General features: G+C 48.2%; 1 long non-coding RNA gene across 2 annotated transcripts; it reads left to right on the top strand.

Moving 5' to 3' along the window:
• The first annotated feature begins 2 nt into the window (after window positions 1-2).
• On the top strand, window positions 3-21,510 carry LOC125643642 (uncharacterized). 2 transcript variants are annotated; one of them, XR_012670290.1, is made up of 5 exons: window positions 3-137; window positions 2,271-2,424; window positions 3,129-3,277; window positions 20,482-20,600; window positions 21,421-21,510. It is a non-coding gene; the product is annotated as an uncharacterized LOC125643642 (long non-coding RNA). The 2 variants fall into 2 exon arrangements; XR_007358777.2 differs by lacking the exon at window positions 21,421-21,510 and having other exon boundaries at window positions 20,482-20,825.
• The last annotated feature ends 4,632 nt before the right edge of the window (window positions 21,511-26,142 follow it).

Raw genomic sequence — 26,142 nt, 5'->3', positions numbered from 1 at the left:
GACAGTGGCCCCTGGCGGCCGGAGGAGTCACCGCGGGGCTGCGGGAGCCCAGGGCCCTTCAGCGCTGCCTTCAGGGGCCGGGCCAGCCCCGCCCCGCCAGGGACCAGGGCAACCACGGCAGCCGGGCATTATGGCAGGTGGGCCCCATCCCCAGCAGAGCAGGGCACCCCCGACCTCCCCCCACCCAGGGCACCGGCCAGGCATAGCCCAGGAGGGAGCTGTGCCCCCTCAGGCGTGCCAGGCACCTCCCTGCCCAGCGTGCAGTGCCCACCCTAGCCCCTCCCCTGCTCCTAGCCTGACCCCTCGCTTTACAGCCATTGCTGGCAGACTCTGGGGGGAGCCTGGCTCTGAGGGGCATGGCGGGTGTAGGGTAAACGCCATGGGAACTCGGAACTCTCTCCCAGGTGCAGGCTCCCACGGCCTACTGGGGCCTGGGTTTCTGCAGTGCTGCCTGGGGCACTACCCCACTTCCCTCGTATGACATTTTGGGGTGCAGTCCAGAGCAGCGAGGGGCTGTGTCACCCCTGCCCTTCAGCTGTGGGTGTCACACAGTGCTTTGCTGTTGTGGCTTCTAACCTGGGCTCCTGCCAAACAGCCTGCAGGTCACACCCTGAGTGTCTGTGTGTCCTGGGCCAACAATTCTGACCCCAGCAGCCTGTCAGCAAATACCAGCCACGCTCTGACTACCAGCAGCCTTGATTACCACATGCAGGGTAACCCCAACACACTCCCAGTCCTGGATTTCCCCCCCAAAAATGTACTGCCCTCTGCTGGACAGATCAGATCATAAAGGTCTGTTGTCCCTGTAAAGGAACAATATACAATTTGCCACCTTAGTTGGAGTTACCCACACAGTTCACAACACTAGATTAATTTTGATTAAAGAACAAAAAAGTTTATTTAGCTACAAAGAAAGAGGTTTTAAGTGAGTACAAGTATTAAAGCGTTAAAGTCAAAAATGGTTATAAGAAAAAAAGATACTGTACTAAACTTTTACAAACTAGGCTTGGTTCAAGGTAAAATTCTTACCATATGTTTCCAACAACATTACTGACCAGTCTTCAGGTCAGGATCCTTCCCAAAGTCAAACAGCTGGATTCTTTTGTCTTCTTAAGTTCAAGAGAGATCGATAGGGAGAGATAACTTGGAGTGGTTTTGCCTCTTATGTGTATACTTCAATCACCCTTTGAAATGCATTTCCTTGAGAAAAAAGAAAAGGAGGACTTGTGGCACCTTAGAGACTAACCAATTTATTTGAGCATGAGCTTTCGTGAGCCACAGCTCACTTCATCAGGACATATCTGATGAAGTGAGCTGTGGCTCACGAAAGCTCATGCTCAAATAAATTGGTTAGTCTCTAAGGTGCCACAAGTCCTCCTTTTCTTTTTGCGAATACAGACTAACACGGCTGTTCCTCTGAAACATTTCCTTGAGAGTGACCCTTGGGCCTTGCCTACACTGCCACTTTACAGCGCTGCAACTTTCTTGCTCAGGGGTGTGAAAAAACACCCCCTGAATGCTGCAAGTTTCAGCACTGTAAAGTGGCAGAGTAGACAGTGCACCAGCAGCTCCCAGCGGTGGTAGCTATTCCCCTCGTGGAGGTGGAGTGCCGCAACTACACAGCTGGTGCCACGACAACACAGGCACGTTAAAGCGCCACCATGGCAGCGCTTTAACATTGCAAATGAAGACATATCCTTAGATAACGTTCTTTCCAGTCAGAAGAAAAGGAGGACTAGTGACACCTTAGAGACTAACCAATTGATTTGAGCCTAAGCTTTTGTGAGCTACAGCTCACTTCATCGGATGCATTCAATGGAAAATACAGTGAGGAGATTTATATACACACAGAACATGAAAAAATGGGTGTTATCATACACACTGTAAGGAGAGTGATCACTTAAGATGAGCTATTACTAGCAGGAGAGCGGGGCGGGGGGAGAAAACCTTTCATAGTGATAATCAAGGTGGACCATTTCCAGCAGTTAACAGGAACGTCTGAGGAACAGTGGGGGATGGAATAAACATGGGGAAATAGTTTTACTTTGTGTAATGACACATCCACTCCCAGTCTCTATTCAAGCCTAAGTTAATTGTATCCAGTTTGCAAATTAATTCCAATTAAGCAGTCTCTCGTTTGAGTCTGTTTTTAAAGTCTTTTTGTTTAGGTCTGTAATCAAGTGACCAGAGAGATTGAAGTGTTCTCCGACTGGTTTATGAATGTTATAATTCTTGACATCTGATTTGTGTCCATTTATTCTTTTATGTAGAGACTGTCCAGTTTGACCAGTGTACATGGCAGAGGGGCATTGCTGGCACATGTGGAGAGCAAGGAGACATCAAGTGTGTGGGGGGGAGATTTCATACTGTTCCTTCTCTCCCCTCTGTCTGAGGGCTCTGTTTACAGCTTATATGCAAATTGAGGTAAACACACATCCCTTTGTTTAAGACTTGCTTGATCAGCTTTACCTAATGGTTACGTGACTTTAAACATGGGCCTTTAACATTATACAGGGGGGAATTTCATAACTTTACACAGAATGTTGCTACATACATTCCACCATGATATTATTGACCAGTGAGATATTAGTTTTCAAATGATACCTCATAAGGTGAATACACGAGTGCATTCCATTACACCTTGTCACAAACATGTCTTTCCAAAATGTGTTGTGGGTGTTCCCCCCTCAGGACAGGGACTGATGCACAATCCCCCTCCTGTACTGCCCCACTGCCTACTTTCTTCAGTCCAGCTCTCATTGGCCATCTGCCATGGAGCCTTCCTGACCCTTCACTTTCCAGCATTACCTCCCCTCCTGGTAAAGCACCATCGCCCCAGAAGAGTTTTGTACAGCCTGAATGCAGAAAAAGCTGATACTCAATGTGGGGAGGGCACACTGTGCCCCATTTCACTGCCCTTCTAGTCAGAGAGAACCATGCTGCTCGAAGACTCTAATGCTCCCTTCACATCAGTTCTCAGAGGAGAGTCCACCCCACCCTCCTCCCTGAGGATCGCCTGGCTTTGCCCACTCCCCGTAAGATTATCACATTCCTAATTGCCATTTGGGAATAGATTAGGAGTCAATGAGAGCAACAGTTTTGCTAACTCAAAATGTTCCTTTCTAAAGGATATGACCTGGCCCCTTGTGACCAGCAAATTCATCACATTTGTGATCCAAGGAAACTGGGAAGCCTGGTCACCTCCAGAGAAGAGAATCAAGTGCGTGCTGTCACGTTGCCACCTGGTCCTTCAGTGAGGCAGTGAAAATCGTCACAGGTTTGAAAACCTTTTTCCTGTTTTGACCCCTTCCTTCGGTGGTTGGAATATCTCTCTCCTCTCAGTGAGAGGTTCTGCAACGTTCCTGTTGTGTATTGTGCATTTAATTCAACAACAGCCCCTGTGGTTGTAGGCTCTATTGATCATTAAATATGACAGAAGTGATGCAGCCTGAGTTGTGCCCCACGCCAGTCCCCAATGGATGCAGCTGACCTATTGTTATCAGAACACAATGCAATCCAAGGGTTTGGCATTTCGACCATTCGTATAAAACTATGAATATTGTGCCAGTGAAAAATACAGGTTCAGCAGTGCTAAAGATTGAAACCTCTATAGATCACCAGGGCAGGCAACAGCAGGCAACCATGTCCCCATGCACCAGCCTCTTCACCAATGGGCCATTTCAAAGGTGTGACAGATGAGTTCAGCTCCAGGGCCCAATGAGTCCTTGGCCTCTATGGTGGGATCCCAACAAGGAAGCCAATTTTTTTGTTTTTTCATGTGATCATGTTCCCAAGGATCTGAACTGAGATTCCCTCTTGCCCTCTTATCACTGAGATTAGACTGCACTAATGCATAATAGTATCCCTGCCATCTCTTTCCTTCCCCAAGGACCGGGCACTAGTTTTCCTGAACACTTTTTGATGAGATATCTTATCATTTCTGGTAATCAGAGGGACTCACTCATGCATGCTCCCTCATAGTGGGAGTACTGGAATAGAGAGGATGTTTCTTCTGTCACTTGGTGTCACCCTTGCTTCTTGATGGGAAGAGCTATGCTTTGTGTATCTCAGTCTTCCATTCTAGTTAATGGCCAATGACAACAGTCATTGATTGGATACCAATGGGCATTGAGTGGTGTAGGGATAGGATATACTTCCTGCTATCTTTCACTTCTGTCAGTCCCATCCCCTTGTTCTTAATGAACATTATTTTGTGGGAGGGAAGCAGCAATTAGAGGAGGCTGCAGATTGAGATGGGGTCTTTCCTGAGGTCAGATTCAGCAAAATGGCTTGGAGGGCAGAATTTCCCCTTCCTGTTTCCCCATCCTCTCCCATCCACAAGAGATCTGCATGCCTCACACATACAGAGCCCTGAGTTTGTTAAATAGGGACATCTCATTCTAGAGCTCAGACTGTTTCCAGTCCTCCAAGGACTAATTGCAGTTACATTTACATCAGCACAGGAAATGTGGTGTCCTCACCATTCTGCAGACTGCAGGCTTGTAACTGTTGTAACTTTGGCCTTAGTGACCAGATGGCCACTAGGGAGAGTCACCCGAAAATGAGAGAGAAATAGGGAAAGCATTGAGCTGAAAACTGACCCATGGCCTCCATTAGTGTAGTGTATGGTCCATGAGGTGTGCATGGCCTCCACGTTTTCAGAGCAGTTTGTTTGCAGGAGGACATGATTTTGTGATCATTCTATTTCATGGTATATTTTTTATGGGATTCACCTTCCAAATAAATGATTCCCCAGGGCAGTAAAATAGCAAAGAAGTGATACCATTCACCTTTCAGAGTATGGTGTGTGGCGGGGGGACAAACAAACAGAAAAGGTTATGGCCCACTCTGATCTCCACTGGCCCCCACAGTGGGGCCAAAGGGAGAGACAACTCTCAGGCCCATTTATGTTCCACTCCCAGCAGCCTCTTTTGTTCGCTCGCCCACAAATTGCAAGGCTGGCCCTGAGCTGAGCTGTAACGTCTGTCTCAGTACGTCTCTGCATTAAAGACATTGTGAGCGGCAAAACATATCTCGGTGCTGCGTGGAGCTGCAGGAATGAAACAATTATTGTAAAGTGCCTCTTATGCAAACACCTTCCTCCCAAAATAGCCTGAGAGGCAGAGAGAGGGAAACAAAGCAAGCAGGAATTTGGAGTCGGATTCTTTCAACAAAGAATCATCTGCCCTTTCTTGTAGTCATTGGGGGCCTCATATTCAAAAGTGCTCGGCACCAGCAGCACCAATCAACTTGAGTGAAAGGGATGCTCAGCGCTTATATCTGCCAGGCGAGATGGGAACTAACTAGAGCGAACGCTGCCCCCTCAGCCAACTTTCAGCAGCTGGGTCTGTAATTTAAACATACAGGATTGAATGTGACTGTCCATTCGGAGGCACTGGCAGAGCCATGCTGGAACAATACAATCTGACCAGTGTGGCTTGGGACTGTTACACCCAAATGAGGCCATTCCAGTTTATCTGCAGTTTCAGAGTTGCTTCTGTCGGCCCTGCTCCTCTGAGTCAGTGACTTCAGTGGGAGCTCAGCATCTGAGCAGATCATGTTTGTTGGTAGAACAGGTTCAAGAAACAATGAGCATGGAGTTATGTTAAGTCAAATTCAGCACTAGTGTATTTAAATCCCTGGTTGTACTGTACCCAGGTTACAATGCATTTCTATCCATTCTGATTGCGCGGAATAATTTCTCTCTCAGATGGTTTCTGATTGAACGTCAGCTGTTCCCATATTTCAGTAATGTTTCTCGGTTGACCCCTATGCCTCTTCCACCCCTTCTACCTCTCACCTGTGCTGTACCAGCAAAGATTATTTATAGGGAAAAAGCCAAGAATCTCCCTCTACCTCTGTATGCTTAGCAATTTCCGAGCCAGGGAATGAGTTTGTCTGCTCTCCTTCTCTGTGTTTCTGTGGTTTGCATTGTCATATGCAAACTTTATTACTTCACGCTGTATACCTTGCTCCACAGTCTGGACAGCTGTGTGTGGCCTCCCTTCTTGCACAAGTAAATAGCTGTCCCCTGGCTGCCTCTGCTACACTGAGGACCTCAAGATCTCCAGTCAGTGCAGGTCAAGCCTAGGCTTCACGGCTAGTGTTGAGTTAAAATCTGCTGGTATTTGATGGTGGGTGGTATTTTTCGACCCAGACTAAGGCACATGAAAATTTGTGAGACACACTTTAATATACAGCAAAGGCTGGTCTTCCGTGCACAGTAAACACCTCATCTTTTCAGAGAGATTGTTCTAATTCCAAGAGATGCTGCTGATGTTGCAGGGTGCTGGAAAGCGATCTGCAGCATGGTGAGAAACTGCAGCCGTCTGGCCTCCATTGCCTTGTGTTTGTTAAATAGGAATCGCTGCTTTCTCTCCATCCCCTTTTGCCCTTGCATGCACACAATTCTAAGGACACACTGGATTCTAAGGGCTGAATTCTGTCCTTTGGTACATGTGAGGCAATGTCTTTTATTGGACCAACTTTTGTTGGTGAAAGAGGCAAGCTTTTAAGCCATACAGAAAGAGGAGTTCTGTGTGACTCAAAAGCTTGTCTCTGTCACCAACAGAAGCTGATCCAATAAAAGATATGACCTCACCCACCTTGTCTCTCTAATATCCTGGGACCAACATGGGACCAACATGGCTACAACTACACGGCATACTTTCATGCGTGTAACACACTCATCCTGAAGACAGGAGGAGCTTTGCCTGAGGATTTCAGGGCTGGTCCCACAGTCCCTCCAAAAAGCTTTACTCACTGCCTTACTCTTTGGAGGTCTGGTCAGTCTTCCCCCAGATCTCAGGGTTGCACATGCTGTGAGATTCAGTCATAGCTGATTCACGGAAGTAATTTCTCAGAGTACTGACTTTCTGCAAAACCTTCCATCCAAACAAACAAGCTACAAAATGTATTCTGCCCAAACTCCTCCTCTGCCAGTCTGTATCCTTGAACACTGACCTCTCTAGTGGCACAGGCCCTTGTCTAAAACAGTTCCTATACAAACCATCTTTTCATTTAACTCAGTACCACTCCATCTTGCCCTCCTCATGTTTCTTTCAAACCACATCCAACTCACCCAGGGCTCATAAGCTCACACACAATTTTTCATAATGGTGTCTTCCCAAGAGAGTCCTGGGTCAGGAATAGGATGGGTCGTTACAGACCAGCATTTAGGTGCATTGGCTGAGCTGTGTGTGCACGAGGGTGTTCCTGGGCTACACTCGGGGGATATTGTGGGGCAGGATTAAGGGGCAGTGGCAGAGCTGTGTATGGGGAGCCCAGATCCAGAACAGCAGGGAATGTTGTAGGTCACTAGTTGGATGTATTGGTAGTGTTGTGTGGGGAACCTGTTCTGGACTAGGAGGTCAGGATTGAGTTGCTGTGGTGTTGCTGTGTGGAGGCTGGAGAAGCTCAGGACTGCAACAGCAGGGGATGCTGCTGGTCAAGAGTGAGGAGCATCGGCAGACCTGATGTGGGAAGGCTGCCCATCCCCTCTCTGTACCACACCTACCTTTAGCCAGTAGCTTTTTAATTCTTCACTTTCACAAGCTCTATATTAATATAGGCTTTAAATCAAATTGATTCCTTATTTTTCCCCTTCTCAACTCATTTCTTCCTATCTGTGCATGACATGGGGACTATAACTGGCCGATTAGCCTGGTCGGTGGGTGTCTTCTTTACCTGAGGAATGACCAGTGGGCAATGGGTTGCTCAGGAGGGGCAGCACTCGGTTGCTTTTAAAGGCCTTGAAAGCTTTTTGTTTCTCCTCAGGTTTGTGCAGCAAACTGAGGCTTGAGTCTGCAAGGCTTTTAGCAGCTCTTCCTCTCACGCCCTTTGCATTAGTGACATGCAGCAGCGGCAAGGAAGCGGGAGCGGGGAAGATGCACTAGAGGGACACTTGCCTTTTTTTTCCCCCTTTCCTTTTTTCTTTGAAAGGAACAATGTCAGGGGTCCCTCGAGTTCCATTTGCTGGCTGCTGGTCTGTCCTCTTTCACTCTGAGGCTGAGTGGTTTATTAAGCATTCCTGGTGCAGGCACTTTGAGCTACTTCATAAAGCAGGGATATAAGTGCAGTAGATATAAAAGAGAGATGGGACTCGGGGAGGAGGGTGAAAGAGGATGATGTTGAAAATGCTAGCATTCTTTATCGCATGGCCAGCAGTCTGAGTGGGCCCCTGCTTGCTGTAGGGTTGAGAGGGGATATTGGAGCTAACCTATCTATGGTCTGTAGAGAGCCTGTAACCGGGCCCCATATACAGATCCACCCACCACAAAAGGCTTCACTGCAGTAAACAAAATAACTTCCTGCTCGGAGGCCTCATTTATGTGCTGCAGAGACCATCCCATCTAACGAGACCTGAGTGCAGTGCCCAGCCCAGCAGTCCTGGGCAGGCTACACAAAGGAACCAAAGTGGTGCAAACTAATAACAACGCCAGGCTCAATTCCCAGCTCTTCTCAAGATCATTGCCTGAGCATCTTGAGGAAATGGAGAGAAGTTCCCTCTGGCAGTCTCTCTGTACGCCCCTTTGTGGGGATGGCGGCACAGCTGTGTGAGTGAATCAGGCTCAGAGGGCTCATACTCTCTCCCAACTCCCTGAGCTTTGTCAATAGCTGTCCTTGGCTCTAGTGTCTCATGGAGCCCTCCTGTCCCAATAGGTAGGCTGATGCCTCCTCCCTTATTAGTAAAACTGGGACCAGGGTGCATGAGGGTCCCAAAGGATCTGTACTGGCTGGCACAGACCCCATCTCCCAGGTACCTAGGTGAGAGGGGATTATTATTTCCCATCCAGTGGATGATCTAGAAATGCTATTATTATATATTTTGTTTTCAAAATGCAGCGTGGGGAGGGTATTCACCACCGATCTTACATCTGGTTCCTCTGGGCAATATCCTATATTAGAATTTACTCTATAAATACAAAACAAGGTTGATCCTTGGGCTAGGGACCATATCATCCACGTATCTGTACATTGCCCAGGACAGCGGATGCAGGCACCAACTTTCCAATGTGCCAGGGGGTGCTGGACTCCAGGCTCTACCCCAGGCCTCACCCCTACTCCACCCCTTCCCCCAAGCCCCCACCCCTACCCTGCCTCTTCCTGCCCCCGCTCCACCCGTGCCCCGCCTCTTCCTGCCCTGTTCCACTCCATCCCCCAAGCGTGCTGCATCCTTGCTCCTCCTCCTTCCCTCCGCCCCCCTGAGCCTCCTGCATGATGCAAAACAGCTGATTGTGCCAAGCGGGAGGCATGGGGAGGGACAGGGAGGTGCTGATTTATGGTGCCTGCTGGCAGGCAGGCAGAAGATACTAGGGGGTGAGGGGGAGCTGACAGGGGGATTGCTCAGGACCAACCATTTTTTCCTCATGGGTGCTCCAGCTGCGGAGCACCCATAGAGTTGGCACCTATGACAGAGGGACCCTGATGCCGACAAAGGATTTGACACAATAGAAATTTTAGATTACATTTAAAAAACTATGTTAAAAGAATGTTAAGATTGCAGAGTCAAGCACTCAAAAGCTAGGCAATGCCAGACTCTAATTTGTCTGTGCAGCCTTAATTTGCCTCCCCTTGTGCATATGCACTATGATACAGTCTTTAATTACACCATCACATACTATTTTCTCACAGCATCCCAGCCACATTCAGTGAATAGGTAGCTCTTCAATGTTTCTTTTATCCTCCACATTCAGTGTGTGACCCCAGGCCTTCCTTACTGCACACTATTCAAACCCTGCTCTGAATACAGAAGCATTAATTTCCTCATTGGCTTTTCTTTGGCACTCATTGCTGTAGCGTCTGAGCTCTTCACAAACATGAATTGATTTATCTTCACAACCCCTTTGTAAGATCCAGGGGTATACCTGTTTTACAGATAGGAAACTGAAGTACAGAGAGGTTAAGGTCAAAAGTATCCACTAATTTTGAGAGCCCAATTTGAGATCCCTAGGGTCTGGTTTTTCACAGTACTTAGCATTATGTAGCACTTTATTTGTTCAAAGCACAGGTCTCATTGACTTCAGTCGTAGCTGTGAGCGCTCAGCACTTCTGCAAACCAGATCCCAGGGTCTCAAGTCAGGCACCCAGTAAATGAGGAACACTTAATTAGTGAGTGTCTGCAAAAAACTTGGGTTAACTGACTTGCCCAGCATCATGTAGGAATTCCGTGGCTGAGGCAGGGGTAGAATCCAATTCTCTAGGGCAGCATTCAGCTGCTTTAATCATGAGACCCTCACGCTGCTGTTGTGTTTCATCCTCACACACTGGACCCCTGTGCTTTAAGTTTCCTGAGTCTGAGTGGGCTCCAGCACTGTCTTTTACCTTGGGCTCTCTGGAACACTTCCTGGACACAGGCTCTTTACCTGTTACCTTTGCTTAGAACTGAGACCTCACAATCCAGCTGCCCTAGGTCCCCAGGACCTGTCCTGATCCATCATAGGCTCCCCAGTTCCTTAAGGACACCTTTTCCCAAAGCACCAACCTCATGGCACTCTGGTTTACTGTATCTCCCCCCAGGGACATGAGATAGTGGAAGCACATAACCGCCTGTTTGCTAAGGTTTCTAACACAATTACTCTTTACTTTAGATAGCTCAAGGAATACACAGAGCTAGACAAAAATCTAAACACCTGTAAGCATTGCCCTGCCTCAGTTTCCTCCAAGCTGCTTGCGCACCAGCAGAGGGAGCATTGAGAGCACCGGAGATACAGTCTCCCTGCTTTCAACGTCCAGGGCCACAGCGATTGGCAACAGCCCAGAGCAGTACTTGCAGGGAAGTCCTGTTCAGCTGTGAAGCCCTGGGATGGAGCATGCCTAGTCATTGTGTGGGGATGGTGCATGTACAGTCCCACAGGCACCGACTTTTGGCTTTCTTTCGGGGTGCTCCACCCCTGCTCCACCTGAGGCCTCAACCGCACTCCACCCCTTCCCCCAGTGCCCCTGTACTGCTTCTTCCTGCCCCGCTCCTCCCCATCCCCCAAGTGTGCCCCAACCTCACGCCACCTCTTCCCACCCCTGCTCTTCCCCCTGTCTCCCAATGCCTCCCGCCCACCGCCAAACAGCTGATCGGTGGTGGGCGGGAGATGCTGGGAGGGGGGGAGGAGCTGATCAACGGGGCCCACCGAACAGTCTGTTTGGTGGGTGACTGGTGGGTGCTGAGCACCCACTATTTTTTTTCCATGGGTGCTGCAGCCCCAAATCACCCACGGAGTGGGTGCCTATGCACAGTCCAGTCAGCATGTCAGACCTGTGAGGTATTGGAGCTTGTCCCATGCGGATGGAATCTTTGGAGAATTTACCTGCCAAACTCTAACAAGTCCCTGCTGAGCATGTGAAAACAGAGATTTTTCAAAGGCTTATAACATGGCCAAATTGGAGTGTTTTTTCATGGGAACAGAAAAGGCAAACCCCTGACATCAGGACCTGCTGCCCCCTGCCCACACCCTGCCAAACTGCAAGTCCTTGTTCCAATGAATGGAAGTGCTAGAGAAACGGTTGGAAGAATTTTTTTTGTCATGGGCAAAACAATGTATTTTTTCAGATTCTCGTTCTCGGAATTTTCTGAACCATTTACGCTGAAATTTTCCAAAAAAAATTCAGCCAGAGACAGACACCCTGCATGGGAAATTTCAGTGCAAATAGTTAACATCTGGCAAAGTTATAAGCAACTGAAAACAGGGTGTTATAATGGAAAGTGTCTGGAAACCTGGAACTATAGGGTGCTGCTGGCTCCACCTATAATCATAGTTGTTATTATTATTATTATTATCATTGCAAGGGGGTGAGTTTCATCTAGCCTAAGTATTTGACCCTCACCAAGAAAAGAATCCAAAAGCCCACACCTGAGTTTGGAGGCTACTAAAAATGGTTTAAGAACCAGATGATACTAGAGGGGTCAGTGCAGTAGGCCTTCCACCTCTGGAAAACCGGGCTCCGGCTCTGGGAACTACTGCAGTTCAGGACAGAGGCTCATTGGCAGAGTTGTGTGGGGAGACCTGGAATGAATCAGTGTGAGGCAAGGTGGGTCAGGATTGAGGAGTGATAGCCGAGCTGGGTGGACTGAGGAGAACAGGACACTGTGGGCCAGGATCTTGGGAAATACATGCCAGTTACTGCACCTAGGCCAAATCGAGACTGGAAGAACATTCAACGTATACACCAGGGGTGGCCAAACCATGGCTCATGAGCTGCATGTGGCTCTTTTACAGTTGAAGTGTGGCTCCCGGAGCTCCCAACCCCACCCCCCATTCTCGGCCTACTGAGTGGGAGCTTGGGGCTTCTGCCCTGCGGCGGGTGCTGGAGCTAGGAGCAGAGACGACTGGTGCCTGCTGGGGGGGGGAAGGGGGCACAATTGAAAGGTTCGTCCCCCCACCCTCCAACAGCTTGAGTCACACCCCCTCCATGCATACACCACCCTCTTACCTTCAGCTGCCCCTCCCTGCAGCTCCCAAGTGTTAGCTCCGCATGGAGAGACAGCGGCAAACAGCTGGAGCTGCAGGAGGGGCTGCTGCTTTAGCTCTGCAGGGAGAGACAGTAGCAAAAGCAGCGGCTTTTCCTGCAACTCGCAGCTGTTTGCCGCTGTCTCTACCCAAGGCGCAGCTCCCATCTTTCTGACTCCAGCAGCTGCAGTGCAAGAGGGGGGGCCTGGTGCACCATGTGACCAAGTGGGGCCAGAAAACCACGGCAAAAATCTAGGGGAGCATGTGACCCCCATATGCCTCCCTCATGCATTGCTTCTGGCTTCTGCCCAGCGGGAAGGGGAGTCTCAGGGTTTCAGCCCTGTGGGGTGCACCTGCTGTGGCTCAGGGCTTCAGCCCCATAGGGCGCATGTGCCAGGGCTCAGGACTTCAGCAGGAGTGCGGCTGAAGCCCCGAGCCCAGGCAGGGGCTTCCCACGGGGCTGAAGCTCTGAGACCTCCCTCCCCACAAGGCTGAAGCCCTGACAGGCACCTTCCGCGGGGCTGAAGCCCCAAGCCCCAGCAGGCACGCCCCAGCTCTTGAACTTCTGACAATTGCCATATCAGAGGGTCAGTAAGTTTGGCCACCCATGATAAACACCAAAGAAAACTGCATGAAAACACTGCTGAGATGGGGACCCTGAGTTTCACAGATCTTGATTCCAATGCTGAGAACAGTAAAATGACCCCAAGGAGTGTAAGCCCTGTGCCCTGCCTTATGCACAACAGACCTTGCTTCAAGCAGCCATCAATAATCTGCATCTCGCGCTGCACATCTTACCTTGGTTTCCATGTGTTTATTTTAACCTTGATTTTATTACATGTTCTTTGCGCCTTAGGCGTGTGTAGCCCAGGCACAATTGGTCTGGAGGCTGGGCAGGATCGGAGATTTCCTATTCGAATGAAGGTTGCCCAAGGCACCTGAGCCTCGCCATACTGGTGATAAACGCCAGCCAGGCTTTTCTGATTCCTTCAATGCAGTTTTTAAGTGCTGCTCACGTGTACGATAAAGGGAAAATATGGAGACAGAGGGAAGGGGACATAAAAGTGTCTTGAAGTAGCTGCAGGGGAAGTGCTTTTATTCACAAGGCTGGCAATGAAATTAGAGGCAATTGTGAGGACCAAAGATTCAATAAAACCCAGGGAGGATGTCAGGTGAGAGAGGGGCTGCACGGCCATTTCTGTAAATTGAACAGATGTTCCCTGCTGGTGCCAATAATCAGTTACTGATGGTGCAGTTAAACAAACAGCGCCAGGCCTGCCTCAGGTGCTGTAAAGCTGACAGGGACATCTGTTACTACCACCTTTGAACTTCAGAGTGAGAGGACAGGCTTCTTTCACTTTGGCTCTGGTTTAATGAGGCATGGTGCTTTAAATAAACCCAACAGCCACTACCTGTCTGATGGGCAGAGAGGTGAAAGGGCACTGGGATGTGACAGGCGTCACATCTCCGCTCTGCTCCGAAGTTGTGACGCGGGGGAGATTCAGGAGAGAACTGAGGGGATGATGGGTGTTCTGGGGCATGTGCTGGGACTCATGTCAATGTGTTCTCGGCATCCTCATGCCTGGACATGCTGTTGCCAAAGGCAGTGAACGTGGAATCGCCAGCTATGCGGATATTTACAGGGACTGAATGGAAGTGGAACGACACAGCTGCAATATTCCCTGCTCCCCTGGCAGTGAGAAGGGGTGCAACACTCGCTTTTCTTTCCTTTTTCTTTTTGGGTGAATGGTGGGGTCTATGAATCTGATAGGTTCAGAACGTTGGCCAGAAGCAAGTGAAGTGCCAGCAGGCTCTGAGCAACTTCCCACTCCTTCTGCAGCTCTGACAGTGCTCCTCAACCTGATCTGCAGCACCTTTGCTCTTTCAGTACTGGGCTTTCCTACCCAATTCTGTGGCTGCATCTGAATCCCAACCTCTGGTGCGTCTAACTGTTCCGGTCCATCAGCCACTCCAGAGTGAAGTCATGTCAGAATGAGTTGCTGGTTTCATGGTGTGGTCATGTACTCAGTTCGCATGGGGATCAAACTGAGCCCATCAAACACATTCCATTTGTGATTTAATCAGAAACTGAATTCAAGTCAGAGGTGAAAGGCTAGTGTATTAACCCCCTGAGCTAGACGGGCATCTTGGTTATCCTCAGTCTTATAGCTACATCTATGTTGCAAAAGCATGATGCCAGGACTTAAACGAGTGGATCCCAAATTCCCTCTTTGTCTCTCTTCCTCCTGTGTAATTAATTGAGATCCACCTTAATAGGATAAAACTAAATACTGAATAGCATCCAAACGCACAGTGGCTGGCAGGAAAACAACAGCCAGACATAGAAAGGGAGAAAGGCAGCTAAATGGACAAAAGACCCATTTAAGAGTGTTCATTAGAGGTTCCTAAGCTAATAACATCATTATTACAATGTCAACATGGCTGTGATGAGCTTGGTGTGTGCCAGGAGGGGCGATCTTCTTATGTGTTTTGACTAATCAGCTGGGGATTTACATGATACACAATAAATCTTATTGATTCTAAATGAAATGTGCCTTTGGGAATCTTTAGCATTCACAGCGAGCCTGAGCCAAACCAGGCAGCAAAGCTCTGTCTCCATTGGACTTGGAATATAAAAACCTTCAGACAAAAGGATTTAATGGAAAATATGGACAGGAATGAGCCTCTGAACTGTAGTATTACACGAGACAAGCAAACATGCAGATATGCCTGAGAAAGGCAGCCAATAGGAGGGGGCAGGGAGAGGTTGGGGCACATAGAGAAATGTGGGTGGAGGAGAGAGAGAGCTTAGATCAGTTTTCTTGACCTTCAGGGCATGCTGCCAGACTTTATTTCAGCCTCTGAAGGAGGATGCTTTTGGTGTTTGTTAACTGAGGTTTTGTATAGAATGTGCCCAGAAGAATATACAATACCTAAATACATAGCAGAGTGCAAGAAGAAGGGATATATTGTCACAGCTGTACGAAGGCAGTTTGAAATAACTTCCTTTCTAGGACATTTTGGTGTCCTGGAGGGGATGGCATCTCTGTTAAGGTTTGAAACACCTAGGCTCCCTAAAAACACAAATTTGAATAGCATCAGCGGCAACGTAGCCATTTCTTGGGTCGTTACACTAAGTACTTTGTCATCTCTTCAGTAGGAAATTCCCCATGCCTGCTCTACACAAACTTTTCTAGGGGATGGACAGGCAGTACCTGGAAAGATGTAGCTGGGCTTGGGTAGCTCTGCATTAGATGCGGGATTCTGCATCTACTGGGAAATGGGGATTTACTGTCTTTCTGTGCTAGCTGACCATAGGGGCTGGGGCTGCACAGTCTGTCTGTGCTGGCTGACAAGCCATTTCGTCAAGTCAGTCATAAATTTAAATTGAGTGCCATAAAAGTGTCAGGTGGGGAGTGAGATGCCACAGTCCATTTCCTGGCATGTTTGTCAGGTGGCGTTTGCAGAGCTGTTTATATCCTTCAGGACATGCTGCTGTTAGGATCTGGGTTCTTGTTTTGTTGTCTCTGACAGAGGAAATAACCAGGTTGGCTGCCAGGGTCAGTTCAACACCAAGGCCTCCTCATTGCCCACCTTATTTCCTTTGAGTCTAATGGAGAGATAACAGTTCCTGATTGTAATCATGGAATTAATGAACAGTTTGCAAGGCCATTTATCTTGGTGTCTCTCGGTTTCCTTTTTCTTAATGTTACTAAGGAAATAACCATCCACCCTTCTGCTGAAGGCTACACCAGACACAAACATCCATCCAAGCTGACGAGCACTTTCTGTGACTATTCCACCAAAGGCCCCAGGAGATCTAAGAACTGTTCAAACAATGTCCCATTGCCACTTGTGACCAGCAACTGTAAGAGAAGTTCATTCCAGGTCCACCCCAAATTCTTTTTGGGGATGCTGATGCATTCCCTGAGGTCCAGTTCAATGAACCCTATATCGTCCGGCACAAAAATCAGCTGTTCATAGACTCCAATCTTTTGCTCTGGCTACTCTTTCTGGAGTCTCTGCTGTGGCTGCTCAGTAGCACTCACTGGGAAAGAAAGGCTGGTAGCAATGGGATGATAATGGAACGGCACAACCTAGTTCTCAGCAGTGGCTGGTGAAGTGCACAGAGCAAAAGAAGCAGCTCCTTTTCCAGTTTGCAGCGAAATCTCTTTAAATTCATAGCCCCAATATGCATTTTTTCATTGTGGGTCTTTGAGTTGGTGCAGAGATCTACAATACAGACCTGCCTGCAAGTCATGGGACCAACAGTGCAAGTAGGGCAGTACCCTCCAGTATGCAATACCTGCAAGAAATTTCTAGCCGGTACAGGATACTGGAAAGACAGGGGCCAGCACCCCCACAGGAGCACACGGCTGGGGGGCGGGTCTGCGCTCTGTTCCTTAAAGGAGCAGAAAGTGGCTAGGAAGGGCATTCATTCTTTATGGCTTTACCAGCACACTACATATGCTAACAAACTTTAAAAAAGGCTTTGTTTAAGTTTGTTAGCATATGTATTGTGTTGTTTTACGTTGGTCAGGAGTCCTCAAGAGGGGAGGGGTGAGGGGGACGGAAGGTGTTTTAATAAAACAATGGTTTTTATTCTGTTTCTCCCCATTGGTCTGAATTATCCATGGCATTCATGCTGCATCACATCAAGTCCAGGTCATTAGAGGAATGCCTCTGCTTGCACTGACCAGAGGATGTTTGGATTCTGATGTGAGCCCAGTTCTGTGTAAACACAGAATTATTCTTTGCAGCCAAACTAGTCTAACATGCATTTTGTTGACTGGAACTGGAGCAGCAAAACAAACAAAAAAAAATGCCTCATTTTCCAGCTTTTGGGGTGAGAGAACTATAAGTTTCAGAGGAACAGCCGTGTTAGTCTGTATTCGCAAAAAGAAAAGGAGTACTTGTGGCACCTTAGAGACTAACCAATTTATTTGAGCATGAGCTTTCGTGAGCCACAGCTCACATCTGATGAAGTGAGCTGTGGCTCACGAAAGCTCATGCTCAAATAAATTGGTTAGTCTCTAAGGTGCCACAAGAACTATAAGTGAAGATTACGATGCTGGACACTGCCAGCCTTAAACCAACTGCCTTAGGAATCTGCCACGAATTTTGCTGAAAATATGTTCTTCATCTTAGCAATGGAGCTAAGACTTATCACACATTTGCCCACCTTTATTGGAATGAAGCTCCTTCTGATCTGACAGCTCAGGCATTGTCAGTTTCATCCAGAACAATTTACAAACTTGGAAGCTAATCCTGTAAATCCTTAATCATTTGATCAATCCCATTGAAGATAATGGGACTGTTTGCATGACTATTGACCACTTTTATGGACTAGTAAGAGTTTCAGGAGTCTGTTCCTATAAAGGAAATTGAATCCCCCATTGAAATGCAATGTTTGGGTACAATACTATAAAGCAGTTTGGGATACAGTTCTACTTAAAATTTGTCTTTTAATAAGTCATACATATGCTGAAATGGCTCCTCACCCAACTCCCACATTCCATATAAAAAGAAAAGGAGTACTTGTGGCACCTTAGAGACTAACCAATTTATTTGAGCATGAAGTGAGCTGTAGCTCACGAAAGCTCATGCTCAAATAAATTGGTTAGTCTCTAAGGTGCCACAAGTCCTCCTTTTCTTTTTGCGAATACAGACTAACACGGCTGTTACTCTGAAACCATTCCATATAAACAGACTGAATACTACATATTTGGGGGGAAAGTGATTAGTTAAGCATGTTGATGTTTGTATATACAAAGGGGGGTGTCAGAGGAGATGGGGAGAGTGTGGGGGCCCTGGGATGGGGGTGGGGTGGAGTCACACGGAAGGTCATGTGGGGTGGTTACATGCCCACCCCTTATGTCTGTCCCATGAGTGCAGTACCAGGAAGAAATGATTTCTACTTGCACCACTGCATGGGACTAATACATATTCTCTCATGTTGCCATTTCAGATGCCATAGTGATAGTCAAATAGCTGCTATTAACAGGTTATGACCAGGTGTTAGACTTCAGGGCTTTGTGGGGTGATGCAGAGCTATGCTGCCAACTCATGCTGGCAGTTAGATCAGATGAGGCTCATTAACACCAAGAAAGGAGTATAAACAGCTGAAAGTCTCTCTGCTTGGAGGAGGGTCAGGAGATCTAGAAAGGGGGGGAAACCTAGAAGCTGTTAGTGCAGACCAAAGCCTATCTTTGTAAGTGCAATCCTATCTTGGGGCTTTAGTGTGTATGTTAAGAATAAAGTCAAAATTCAGGAAGGAATGGATTTGAACCATAGCCAGTGTGTATTTGTGATGCAATATTCACAGATATTGTTTTATTAGTAGCAAATCATCACGCTATGAAACGTCAGTTGGTCCCGCCACAGAAATCATCCTGTTCAGTCTCAAATGAGGCTGAATGTTTAACTCCCTTCTGAAGGTATTGTTATTTATATGTGAAAACAGAGGCACGTATTTGAAAAGAAGAGAGATCTGGGGTGCTATACGTATTGGTTTCCAGTTTTGATTAAAGGTCAGGTTTTGTAGGCATCCTCAAGGTCTGAGTTTGGGATCTGATCAGGGATTGGAATGAATTAAGATTCTGGTGAAGGACGTCATGATGTGGGGGACAGATAGGGCCTTTGTTAGGACTAGGATTTCTCATCTAAGAATCTTTACTTCAGTCCTTTTCAGAAATCTCCAAAACCCAAAGAGAGCCTCAACCCTCTTAGTTTGAGACAGACCAATTTGTTGTTGTGTGACACCTTTCACCTTGTTTCCTTCTTTGTAAAGTTCTCTCTCCATTTAACCTGGTCCCATTCCTCTCCTCTGGGACACAGGTTTGTCCTCCCAGTGTGGTGTCCCTTTACTATTATTTGTATTGTGGCTCCACCTAAAGGCCAGATGCAGGATTTGGGCTCCACTGTGCAAGCAGGTAGATATGACCCCTATCCTCAAGAGTCCAATCCAGCAGAAGAAAGGCTCTGCCTGACTTCTCAGCCATGCTGTTTGTGAGGCCTGAGTGGAACAGGAAGAACAAGTGCTTTCCAATTCCCGACTAGTAACACTGATCCCACTCCTGCTTTGCATTGGAAAGCTTCTGTTTCAGGTCTGCTTCACCAGCTCCCTCATGTGCAGAGAGCAGGCACTGTGCCCCATGTATAACTTTTCATTTATTTGGTATCGGAACAACTTTTCTTCTGATGACTAATACTTTTTTTGTACTCTTCCTGATGCCTTTTACTAACAGCCTGCTGGATCTAGATCTCTGTGCCTTCTTGTGTGCAATGAGTGGCCTAATGTGGCAGATTATGGAGATGCTATGAGCAAGGGGCAATGGATTACCTACTGCATTGTGGATTTCAAGCCACTAGGCATAGCCTTGAGTGCCATGCTGCTACAGAAAAATGTCAGCCTCTCTCTTTGTAAGGGCCACACTTGTAGAGAAGAAAATGCTTCCATTTCTGAACCTTAAACTAACTTCCCCCTCCAAGGCTAGCACTAGGCTTCAGAAATAACAAAAGCCACAAGGTCTACAGAGTGTTGCTGAACATTAAACATGACTTACACGTTGTTTCAGAGAAAATACGGCTTTCTGGGGATTTGCTCAGAAAATGGTTAGTACAGATACTGTTGAGCAGTTAAGATCACTTCAGCCTTGAATACTATTTCTTACCAATCATCAGACCTATTCCCTCTCAAGGACTGAATTCTCAGAACACACTTGGCTTGTTAATTAAATGTTAACTCAGTGTGCATACAACAGCCTCATGCATGCTTAGGCTGCTAGACCATTAGGTTATCCAGCAGCTTCAGTGAATTCTGCCATTCTCAGCTGTCAAACCATTTGTTGTCCATACAACCTACAACTTGCCTTATGAAAGCTTCCTTCAGAATGGTATTTTATGCCACTTAAATATAAAAGGCAGTATTAATTCAGTTAGGTTAAACACTCTAAAAGCTATCCTTTAAAGATTCCTATGTAGGATGTAACCAGTCAGTTCTGCAATGAGAAATCTAAGTCCTGCATTTTTTTTTCTTTAGAAAGGATCTATCAGCACAGTGTTTCTAACGCAAAGCATCCTGCCTTACATTCAAGTACCTTGAACTTCAGCCTGGAGAGGGAGTGGAAGCTCCATTGCTTGAGTAACTGGACAAGGAATGTAAGGAACAATCCAGCCCTAGGTTTTGGGGTGGGCAGACACTAGCTGGTTTCAAAAGTCTCAACTATCTCTAATGTCTAAGATTTTTTACCATGCCAAAAAATCCCAAAACAACCTTAATTCAGTAGTTACTTACCTCCCAAGTCTGTGGGGAGATTTAATTGATGTTTGGAAAGTATTTTGAGGTCTTTGGGTGGAAGGTGCCATGTATGATCTTTAATAAAGTATTATTCAGAAATATGAACTTCACTTCAGCTCTGAGTGAAAATGTTCTCAGTGCAGGCAAACACTAGGATGACTTATGTTGTCCCCAAATTCACAAAAAGTTAGGGGCCACATTTTGCTCACATTGACACTTCTGCAACCTCATTGACTTCAGCAGGATGGTAATGGTGTAATTGAAGCAGATATTGGCCCGTTGTCCATTTGCTTTAAATTTTTCACTTTTTTTTTATGTAGTCCTTTATGTGTCTGAGTCAGATTACGTCTTTTTGGGGCCAGGACCTTGTTTTGATTTGTGATTTGTAAAACACTATGTAGCTTTATAGCACTATTTAACTTGGCAATATGCTTTCCTTTTCCTCATAGTGAAACATCACAAAATCCCATTTTAACTGGTGCCCAAAGCTCTTTTCACAGCTGAAAATGGCAAAATTGTATTGTTACCTGTACTTTGCTTGTGGCTAAGGACCCCACAAAGGGATCAGGGCCCTATTGTGCTAGATGCTGTACAAGCCCTTACTGAGAGCTGTAGACAATTTAAAAGGTTGCATGAGATCTTTCTAAATGATCCTGACTCTTGCAGCAATCCATGTTGCAGGGCATAACACTTCACAGAGCCAAAGGAGCAAGGCAATGGGACTTGCCATCAGCGTATGTTCCATCCATCAAGATGACATTAGTGAGCTCAACATATGGCTGCTCATTGAGACCATTTGGAAACTGAGGCTAATGCAGCATGTAGCTACCCACTTGTTAATCAGTGCATCGCTTTGAGAGTAATTTACACCCATTCTCAGGTAACTACACTGGCTACTTAATAGCAGAGCTATTGACCTATAAAACATGGTATGGAATGGGAGCTGCCTAACTGAGAGGCCATCGCATTCTCTCATATCATGCTCCCACAACTGGAACACTTTCTGTATATGAGAGAATAATATATTCTGTGTATACAACAGGGCTCTCGGTAAGGCATTTTCTGGGAGGTGTCCTTGACTTTGGAATTGGTTCCCCTGCCTGTTCTGCCAGAGCACAGATGGTTAATCATCCAAACATCCCACCTTCGCTTTCATTTGGGGAAGTGGGTTGATGGACATTGTTGTTAAAGGGGTTAGTTTGTTAAGATGATTTCCAGGCCACCTATTAACGATGCCGAGAGGGTGACAATGTTTTAACTTTTGCATGGAATTGTTTTAAAGGGCCCAGAGCTTGAGATGGGCACTTAAATCGTCACAATCAATATCTAGTTACGTATTTTTACCAGACCCAGGTAGTGTCTGAACATCTAGTATGCTGAGCCCTGTGGGGTTGCATCTCTGCACTGAGTTGCCAGGGGGAATCTGCAAGTGTTTCAGAGATAGCGCCTTCACCCCCTCCTCCTATCACACCCCTCTACATACCCAATCTGTTCTAACCTCTTCAAGTAAACAATAAACCTTTCCACATACTGTGCCCATTTGCTGACTTTGAAAGGGTAGAGCAGGGAAGGAGGGCAGCAAGCAGATTTGAATATGTCTATAGCTGAGGCAAGTTATTCTCCTGCAACAAGGAAAAAAAATAGGACCAGGTGTGTGTAAAGAGGTTATAAAAAGGATAAGCAGCTGCATTTTAATCCCTGTTTTCGGAACTAAGGCTAATTGGTGTATTCCTTAACTCTGAATGGAACCCAGCCTCTTCTCTCCTTCAGAGAGCTTCTTCCTATTGACAGTCAGATGCAAAACATCACTTGTTTGGGATTTGCTCTAAGCAAGGGAGCAGCTAAGCTTTTTCCATCCTAGGAGCTGCTGCTAGTTCTCAGTGGAGAGAGTGAGAATAAATGAAGGTGCTATGATGAAAGAGATTTGCTGAGGCACAGAGGATTTTGCAAATCCGGTAGCACCTTTGGGCAGCCCTGCAATGCTTCTTCCTTAGCAAGGCTGGCACCGCTGCTAACTGCTGTAGATTTACACTGATTCCACCCCCCACCCCCATGTGGGAGGCACTAGGAAGGCAGTTTAGTAGCACCAGGATGGATGATGTGTGCACTGACATTTGCAGTCTGTTGCCATGGTCGCCCAGGGACTCTTGTTTTGAAGTCGGATTTTTCTCCCTACCTCCTTTCAGGTGACGTCATGGATGTCCACGGTGGTGACAGGCCACCTGTGGGTTGATCAAGGGTTTAAAGAGACAGTCCTGTAACAGGAGCCCCGGCTATTGTCTCTGCACCTGATAAAAAGATGGGGCCCAGCAGCCCCGGCCCCACCCTCCGTCCAAGCCTGCTGCTGTCAGGACGGAGGAGGCAGGTGGTCCAGGTGGCAGGACACGGCGCAGCCTGGCCAGCCTCAGCCCCCCCCCCCCGCCCCCCCAGCGAGCACAACTACAACAAGAAGCAGCGTTGGGTGAAAGCCTCCCTCCTTCCGGTGGAGACCGAGGCGCGGAAAGAAGCCTCCAGACCGGCTGTCCGTCCGCCCCAGGGAGATGGCCAGAGGTAAGGCTTCATTTCAGACTGCCCCCCCGCCCCCTCCTCCCAGGGCTGGGGAAAGTTTGCCCGGGAGCCCCTGTGCCCCCAGCCCCGGGAGGCTCGCAGGGTCTTGTGGCGCTGGCGTGAGTGCGTGTGTCTAGATTTGCAACCGGCGAAGGGGGCGGCTGCCCTCCCAGCTCCACGGTCGCGGTTCTTTTCTCAGCCTGCCCCGGTCCCATCCCGCTGGGCCTCGGCCCCCGGCTTTAGGGGAGCGGCCAACACGCGTGTGCGGGTGGCTGCAGCCTGAGCGAAGGCGCTCGGGGAAGTAGGAGGAGAACGGAGAGAGACTCTGGCGCTAGTCCTCCCGAGAGCAGTGCCCGACCCCGCCGGCTGCCACGGACCCTGCAAACCCGCCTCGGGAGCAATCGGGGCGAGGCAGCTCTGGCGGGTTCCTAGCAGCCCTCCCCCGAGCCAGGACTTCCCTGTCCCAGAGCAAATCTTGGCAGCGGGGGACGCTGCTAGCTGCATCCGCTTCTTCACCTGCTCTCCTTCTCCCTCCACGCCTGCCTCTCCTTCCCTTCTAGCTACTGTGTTCCTCTCTCTCTCGCACTTCCATGTCCCCCACTCCCTCCATCGGGCTGAGCGTCCACGCATACAACCAGTCTGGTCTTGTAAAGACCCCACCCCGTGAAACTGCCCCGGGACTCTGCAGCGGCTAGCTTCCCCCTTGTTAACCAAGAACCTAAATAGCTCCCCTTTCCCTGCGACAAGCGGTTTCGCCCGCCTTTCATTTCGATTTCCAGTCCCGGCTTCCCTTCCCGTCCCGGGGATCGGTGCAATTAATGACATCCTAGCATCCTCTCCTGGAAAATGGCAATTACCCTTTTGCGGGACTTGTTGAATGCTAATAATTTAATTCAGCAAACTCTTGATTGTGTTATTGGGCTTTAATCTAATATCTCCGAGGATCTCTCTCTCTCCCTTAGCTTCCCCCTCCCCCTTACAAGAGGAGAAAACGCTTTGCTTTGACTTCTCTTTAGTGCAAATCGAATTGGAGAACAACTGCGGGCTGTGATTTAACAAAGGGGCTTCATTGTGTGTCACTGCCACCCCCAATTACTCCGCTGCTGTTTATTAAATGGTAGCAGCTAGCGGAACTCATGCCCAATGGCTTGATGTTTGCACTTCTCCATCATCAATGCGTCCAATCCTTCTCTGTTGAGCATCACCCAGCAAAAAGCATGTCTTTTTCCCAAGGGTCCCCCATCACAAGGGAGCTATTTTCCAGCAAAGAGGTAGATTGGGGAAGGTGGGGGAACAGGCGAGAGACAGTTCAGGATGGAGGGTTGGCTGCAGTTTGGATGGTGGGTAGGAGGTTAGAAGCACTTCCCTGGCTGAGGTTCTGGCTCTTCCCAATTCTTCTGTCTTCAGTGACCCAGTCTAGCCACCGTTTTTCTCCAATCTCTCCCAGCCTCTCTTGATGGGGGGAGGGTGGGATGTCCTAGCTGATGAACTTTTCATGTGCTGGGTCATGTGTCCTGTAATATCCTAGGGTTTAATAATTGAAAGGCTGGATTTGGCTGCCTTTGTGCGGCGTGGTGAATGGTAACCAGAGATTTGTCAGGTGGGCGATGTCATCAGAACCCTGAGAAGTAAATGCCCCCGGTTTCAATAACTCCGGCGGGCAGATGTGTGAGGCGTCCGGTAACACCTGAAACGTGGCCCCAGAGGGAGGCTGCAGTACGATTTCAGCACCAGCAAAGTGGACAGCATTTCCCCAGACCATACCTATTCAGCGTCCTAGCAGCACCACAACCGCGGACAGCTCTCTGCTGATCTCTCTGGTTGACGCCTTCACAGACAGTGTCCTTGTCCTTGCAGTCTGCAGGACTCTGGAGGGGGGCTCCAGCCACGTCTGCCTAGCTCTCTCTTGCGTTCATATTTAGATCTTTGAAAATACCCTTCATTCTGCTGCCTCTCCAGCCCCAGCACGAGCTAGGGGCAGGTCGAAGCTCATGTGGGTGTCAAGAGGCAGCAGACGCTCCAGTGGTGGGTATAAACGGGTGTGTAGCAGGGACTGTTTTTAAATTGAGTCAAACTAGGGTTCCCAAATTCAGAGGGGCCCAAAATGCAGCCGTATGCCTGGCCAAAGCCAGAGAGCTTGGTGTTTTCTCACCTGTGCTTGGCACTTGGCAGCGAGCTGGGCTTGGGGCATGGCCCCGGCATGTTGCCAGATGGCTTGGAAAGTCTCTGGCAGCTTCAGTGCAAATGGGGAAGACGCTGCTGCTGCCTGCTGGAAGCAAAGCTACCAGGCGCCAGTGCTAAGTGCGGAGCAGAAATGGTGTGGGGGGGAGGTGAGGGGTGTGTGCCCTGTCCAGGTATCCTCTACTCATGAGACGCCCAGGGTACATGTGGCAGGAAACATGATGATCACCTCAGGAAGGGCAGAAGGCTGCACAAAGCCAAGGGGGTGAGGTGGCAGATGCAGCTTTCTCCGGGTTTGCAGTGCTCCTGCCCTACCATCCATGATTCTTCCATCTCTGGGGGGAAGGAAGAAGCCAGGCTCCAGTGCAGGTAAGTGCCTTGCGTTAATTCTTGCCAAGGATTGAAATGTCACTCTTGGACTGGATGGGGGGGGGGGTGGGTTGGGAGAGGCTAAGAGAAGACGAGGAAGGAGCTGTGGATTGTGTGTTTCCCCGCCATATGGAACTGCCTTCCTGACTGTATAAATGTGACTGTTTTAAAAACTCTTCAATTCACTTCCCCCAGGCTACCTTGTGCTCAGGTTTGAACATCAGTGAACAAGATCTTCCACGGGTGTAAATGAGTGTAGGTCCCTCCAACTCAAAGAAGCTGCACTGGTATACATGAGCTGAGGAT

This window comes from Caretta caretta, chromosome 10 (genome assembly GCF_965140235.1).
Source record: "Caretta caretta isolate rCarCar2 chromosome 10, rCarCar1.hap1, whole genome shotgun sequence".
Classification (NCBI taxonomy): Eukaryota; Metazoa; Chordata; order Testudines; family Cheloniidae; genus Caretta; species Caretta caretta.
This window is presented reverse-complemented; position numbering and strand designations above follow the sequence as displayed.